This window comes from Capra hircus, chromosome 21 (assembly GCF_001704415.2).
Source record: "Capra hircus breed San Clemente chromosome 21, ASM170441v1, whole genome shotgun sequence".
Lineage (NCBI taxonomy): Eukaryota > Metazoa > Chordata > Mammalia > Artiodactyla > Bovidae > Capra > Capra hircus.
Genome location: NC_030828.1, coordinates 37074640 through 37081766, shown reverse-complemented (window position 1 = coordinate 37081766; position 7127 = coordinate 37074640). Strand labels below are relative to the sequence as shown.

Below are 7127 nucleotides of genomic sequence, written 5' to 3'. Positions count from 1 at the left end.
TTCTTTCAAGAATAAATGTCCTTAAAATTTACTTTATAAATTTTCTACTTTACAAGAAAAACAAAATTGATAACCCATCACTGTTTTTATTTCATTTTCAGAGAGACAATTTATATTTAAAGTCAACATACAGGTAGTGAACAACTAGATTTGTCCTCAGGAGATGATTTTTGACTGATCTTTCAGATACAGACAGTGGGATTAGCAAACAGCAGTGACTAATGAAATAATGACAATTTATTTGACTTTTGATTTCTCAGAACCTTTCAGTATCCTTTCATTTACTTCCTCTGTTGAGGGTGAGACTTAGGTTTTAAAAACCAAGGTTTGTAGATAAAAATCTTACTCACCCCTCTTACATCAAAAACAATCATTTTTACCCTTGAGATGTCTATAGTTTAGTGATGAGTCTCCTATGTAAACCAAATAAAAATCTTAAAATGTAAAACCATAGGGATGGCTTTGTATAGAATTCATAGATACAGAAGTAAAATAGGAGAAAATTAGTTGCAAAGCCCTCAGTTAACAGGACAGCTAAAGATTTGCTTTTGGTTTTAAATCACAGAAAGCACCTTTAGATCTTCATGTTTATCCTTGTTATCAAAGAGAGCATTATAGGAAGTCAGAAAATTGTGCAGTCATCAGCAAGTAAGCTAAACTCACTGTGGCTAGTAAATTAGAAAGATAAGAAAGCAAAGTTTAGCCCACAAATAGAAACTGATAAAAGAAAGAAAGCAATCACTTTCCCTCAACACTGGTCACCAACAAAGAGTGCAAAGGGAAGCATTAAAGATCTCTGCAGTTTTAGGTTTGCAGCTATATTTACCATGCACTCTATCTCTGTTGTTGTTCTGCTGGCAGAATTTGACCTTCAGAACCACCTTTTAGAGATAATAATAATGATTTATATACACTTAAAAATCAGAGGAAAACAAGAGTTTTACACAGATAGTTTGTATCTTCAGAAAATTAAGCTCATGTCCAAATACAACACTATCAAGTAGGTAGGCAAAATGTAAATATCTTTGAAAAATACACCCCTAGCAGCCGAAATGAATATTTGGTGGGGAGTAGAAGCCATCAAAAGCCTAAGCACGTAGAATATTTCAACACATGGACATAAACATACACATATACATACTTAGTTTTAGCCACTGAATCTCTCATCACATTGATCTCACACATGTATTCACACAGCAGGTCATGTTTATAATATGGATGAATTTCTTTAGCTCTGTTTCAAAACTGAAAGACTGTCTTCTTGGAGCTAATCTGACCCTGACTTTAAACTCTGGACACACACTGAAAAAAACCCTCTTCTGATATGTCAAGTTCCTGTACCTGAATATCTGACTTGATAACCCACCAAATACCATGGCTTTCTGAGATGGAATATTTGGTTTCTGATTGAATTGCTGCTTCAAGTAGGATGTGGGATCTTTTCTTCCAGCACGTGGGCTCCAGAGAGCAGTGGACCCAGTAGTTGCCACACGGCATATGGGATCTTAGTTCCCCAAGCAGGGATCAAACCCACATCCCCTGTATTGCAAGGTGAATTCTTAACCACTGGACCACCAAGAAAGATCTGCTATAAGATTTTTAATGACCTCTTACTGATTACCAAAGGCCAAGGTACAGTAAAATGGACCTTTGGATATTTTGAATTTAGGAAATGTAATTAGCCTAATGGAGAAGGAAATGGCAACCCACTCTAGTATTCATGACTAGGGAATCCCAGGACAGAGGGGCCTGGTGGGGTGCTGTCCATAGGGTAGCACAGAGTCAGACACAACTGAAGCAATTTAGCATGTATGCATTTGTTGGAGAAGGAAATGGCAACCCACTCTAGTATTCTTGCCTGGAGAATCCCATGGACAGAAGAGCCTGGTGGGCTGCTGTCTGTGGGGTCACCCAGAGTCTGGCATGACTGAAGTGCCTTAGCATCTTTAGGCTAATTGCAGCAGCAGCAATTAGCCTAAAGATGACTTTATTTCTTAAATCCATACTCTTTACTGTATCAGTATGAGCTTTTCTAATTATGGAGGAGCAGATTGCTTTAAACGGGGTACAGTTTAAACTCTGAAGTAATAGGTGAAAGATTCACTGTTTCAAAGCAAGATGCACTTTATATGTGCTAAGGCACCTCAGTCATGTCTGACTCTTTATGACCCCATGGACTGTAGCATGCCAGGATCCTCTGTCCATGAAATTTTCCAGACAAGAATACTGGAGTGGGTTGCCATGCCCTCCTCCAGGGGATCTTCCAACCCAGGGATCAAACCCACATCTCTTGCATCTCCTGCGCTGGCAGACAGCTTCTTTACCACTTGCACTACCTGGGAAGCCCATCAACTTTATAGCATGGGCCTAATCCACCACAAATATAAGTGATGAGGTAGAGAAGATGGTGGGTGTAGGGGAGAGATATTGAGTTGGCATTCACAGGGGATTAATCAGGAAACCAGGTAAGGCCCAAGTAGTGTGATGCACAATCATGTTAGCACTGCATAGACTTGAGACCACTCTCTTCCAACAAGAGCAGGAGTGTACTTTGGAAAATTAAGAGGAATGAATGGAAAGAACACATTCCGAAAAAATAAAAAAATAATAAAAAAAAGAACACATTTCAAACTTGTACAATAGAAAGCACATAAAACAGTAAGTGCCTATATAAACTGTAAAGATTTTCTTAGGACGGAAGCAATTCCACATTCTCCAAACAACTTCATTTCAAATGGCTAGTGTAGATACCTTCTTTATCTTCAATACTAGTTCATTTATTATAGGCAGTGTAACAGTTGTCAGATATTTTAGAAATTGTGCTAATATGGGCACACACTAGAAAATCTTTAATGCTTAACAAGAGGAAAACTTTATAGAGTGTGAAAAAATCCTATTGCATTCATATCTTCATTTTTCCCTTGGTGATTTTTATGTTGGAATGACTGCTGTGATTTTAATACTAACACAATCTGTTCACCCAGACCTAGGAGAGAGTGATTAGAGTTTTATAATAATACACAAGATTCTTTATTAGAAAGATTTAACATTGTCAGAAAAACTTTAAGTTGCAGCTGTTTCACTCTACACAGGTTTATCCTCTAGGTATCCCTTTGCTGTGCTGTGCTTAGTTGCTCAGTCATGTCTGACTCTTTGTGATCCCATGAACTGTAGCCAGCCAGGATCCTCTGTCCATGGGGATTTTCCTTGCAAAAATACTGGAGTGGATTGGCTTGCCTTCTTCCAGGGGATCTTCCCAACCCAGGAATCAAAAGGGGTCTCTTGCTTTACAGCAGATTCTTTATCAGCTGAGCTACCAGGGAAGCCCACGTATATCTTTATTCAAATATAACTGATTGAGGATAGAAGTGTAAACAAACGTTAATTTATTCATGTTGCATTATGTTTTTCCTGACTTTGGGCAACGACCAGATTTAAAGGTTAAGTTTTTTTCAACTTGATCAACAACTCCTCACAAAATTCCAACATGACGACAATAAATGGGAAAAGAAGAAATTGAACACAAAAGTTTTGTTTTTGTTTAATTATCTACTATGCATTTGGGAGTGAGACGATCCCCGATAAAGGATACAGCTAAAGGATAAATTTCTTTTAAAAATAAATTTAGAATAAATATCATTAAGCATTAATCACTGAGTCAATTAAAATAAAATCTCACATATGTATATGTATGCATATATATCCAAAGCCTCTTTTGAGTACTTATGATGAACAGGTGGTACTGAAGGAAAAGAAAACTAGTGAATAGATTTGGATGTAAAATGTGCCTCTGCCTTTCAGGAATTTATATTCTATTACATTTTGGAGTAGTCCCAGACCTTAAAGAATGTACAATCTATCAGAGTGTTAAACTTAACACAAGTGAACAAAATTACGGAACAAATAACAGTTTAATGTAGTGTAGTAGAAAATATATGTGCTGCAGAAATTCAAAGACTGGTTGGTTGGTTAGAGGAAGCTTCTCAGAAAAGGTAAGACTTGGGTCAGTAGCATTTATCAGTGTATTATTTATGTTTGGTTGTATGAAACAGAGACTCGATGGCAGTATAGCTTAACCAAAAGAGAGATTATTTTCCCCATGAAACAAGGAACCTAGAGGTAGACAGCTTAGGGGAGTAGAGAGGCTCTAAGACACTGTTACATCCTGGGTACTTCTCTCACTCTGCCAGTCTTAACCATCTTTAGCCTACTGGTTATAACTAAGTCTGGCACTGCCAGCAGAGCATCTCTGTTCCAGACAGATGACAGGCAAAGGGAAGCCTGTTACTACTAATGTTAGTCACTCATTCATGTCTAACTGTTTGAGACTCCATGGACTGTCGGCCACCAGGCTCCTCTGTCCATAGCGTTCTCCAGGCAAGAATACTAGAATTGGTAGCCATTTCCTTATCCAGGGGATCTTCCCAACCCAGGGATTGAAGCTGCGTCTCTTGCATTGCAGGCAGATGCTCTACCATCTGAGCTGCCAGGGAAGCCCAGAGAAAAGCCTACCTTTTCTGAAAGCTTCTAGTGAATTCACCTCTTATTATCCAATTGTGTCATACGGTCATCTCCACATACAAGGGATCAGGGAAAACATGTTCTATTTTAACTATCTACGGTGGCATACTTATGCATCAGTAAAGAAGGAATAAGGGTGAAATGTATATTCAGAAAGCAACATGCATTATCACTTAAGACATATCCAAAGGTTTCAAAAAAGAAAATGTAATGTGATAGTGAAATCAAGCATGGGCCTGTGGGGCTCCTGGGCATGAAACGCTTTCCATGCCGCCCGCCCTTCCTTTTAGGAGACAGATTCTAGCCTCCATGACCTTCCCTGAGCTCCAAAGGGCAGATGTGAACAGTTACTAGTCCAGGAAGGAAAGGGATAGAGAGTCAAGGGAGGAACAGCCAAGAAACATTATTCTAGCCTTGGGGAGGGTCCTGGTTCCACCTCCAGGGATACACATAATAATGTCTTTAAGTTCTTCATTAATGTCCTTTCTTTATAGGGAACTGGAATGCAAAATCAGTTTTCATTCCAATCCCAAAGAAAGGCAATGCCAAAGAATGCTCAAACTATCTCACAAATGCACTCATCTCACACACTAGTAAAGTAATGCTTAAAATTCTTCAAGCCAGGTTCAACAGTACATGAACCATGAACTTCCAGGTGTTCAGGCTGGTTTTAGAAAAGGCAGAGGAACCTGAGATCAAATTACCAACATCCGTTAGATTGTCGAAAAGGCCAGAGAGTTCCAGAAAAACATCTACTTCTGCTTTATTGAATACTAAAGCCTTTGACTGTGTAGATTACAATAAACTGTGGAAAATTCTTCAAGAGATGGGAGTACCAGACCATCTTACCTGCCTCCTGAGAAATCTGTATGCAGGTCAGGAAACAACAGTTAGGACTGGACATGGAACAACAGACTGGTTCCAAATAGGAAAAGGAGTACTTCAAGGCTGTATATCGTCATCCTGCTTATTTAGCTTATATGCAGAGTACAGTGTGTGAAATGAGGGTTGGATGAAGCAGAAGCTGGAATCAAGATTGTCGGAAGAAATATCAATAACTTCAGACATGCAGATGATACCACCTTTATGGCAAAGAGCCTCTTGATGAAAGTGAAAGAGGAGAGTGAAAAAGTTGGCTTAAAACTCAACATTCAGAAAACCAAGATCATGGCATCTGGTCCTATCACTTCATAGCAAATAGATGGAAACAGTGGAAGATTATTTTTTGGGGCTCCAAAATCACTGCAGATGGTGACTGCAGCCATGAAATTAAAAGATGCTTGTTCCTTGGAAGAAAAGTTATGACCAACCTAGACAGCTTATTAAAAAGCAGAAACATTACTTTTCCAATAAGGGTCCATCTAGTCAAAACTATGGTTTTTCCAATAGTCATGTTTGGATATGACAGTTGGACTATAAAGAGAGATGAGCACTGAAGAATTGATGCTTTTGAAATGTAGTGTTGGAGAAGACTTTTGAGAGTCTCTTGGACTGCAAGGAGATTCAACATGTCCATCCTAAAGGAAATCAGTCCTGAATATTCACTGAAAGGACTGATGCTGAAGCTGAAACTCCAATACTTTGGCCACTTGATGTAAAGAACTGACTCATTGGGAAAGACCATGATTCTGGGAAAGATCGAAGGTGGGAGGAGAAGGGGAAGATAGAGGGTGAGAATGCATCACCAACTCGATGAATATGAGTTTGAGTAAGCTCTGGAAGTTGGTGATAGACAGGGAAGCCTGGCATGGTGCAGTCCATGGGGTTGCAAAGAGAGGCTGAACTGAACTGAACTAAGCTCTTCATGGGCTTCCCTGGTGGCTCAGAGGTTAAAGAGTCTGCCTGGAATGCAGGAGACCCAGGTTCGATTCCTGGGTTGGGAAGATCCCTTGGAGAAGGAAACCGCAACCCACTCCAGTACTCTTGCCGGGAGAATCCCATGGAGGGAGGAGCCTGGTAGGCTACAGTACAAAGAGGGGTCACAAACAGTCAGATAGGCCTGAGTGACTTCACTTTCAAGCTCTTCATAGAATTAAACCTATCAAAGGAAGATGTCAGCATTCATCATACCAGAGATTACCTGAGGCTAGACTAAAGGAATGGAGAAGCTTATCAAAAGATTATCTGAGACCAGATTAAAAGGAGTGGACACACTTTAATTTATCAGCAACCCTACCTTTGAACTATCCCTATAAAGTGAAAATGTTAGTTGCTCAGTGTGTCTGACTCTTTAGGACCCCAAGGACTATAGCTGGCCAGTCCATGGAGCTCTTCTGTCCATGGAATTATCCAGGTTGGAGTGGGTAACCATTCCCTTCTTCAAGGGGTCTTCCTGACCCAGGGATCAAACCTGGGTCTCCCACACTGCAGGCAGATTCTTTATCATTTAAGCCACCAGGGAAGCCCATCCCTACAAAATGCCTCACTAAGTCCTCCCAGGCTAGGACACACCGTTTTTGAGGCCAGGATTCTGCTGCACCCCCCTTTGCCTGGCAAGGCAATAGAGCTATTCTTTTCTACTTCACTCAAAACTCTGTTTCCTGGACTTGATTCAGCAACAGTGCAGAGGCATCAATAAGTAGTAATGAACTATTAGAAGTTCCTTA

The 7127-nt window shown here is 39.9% G+C and overlaps 1 non-coding gene across 1 annotated transcript; it reads left to right on the top strand.

Annotated features, from left to right (window-relative positions):
* TRNAS-GGA lies at positions 6333-6404 on the top strand. Its single transcript has one exon. It is a non-coding gene; the product is annotated as a tRNA-Ser (tRNA).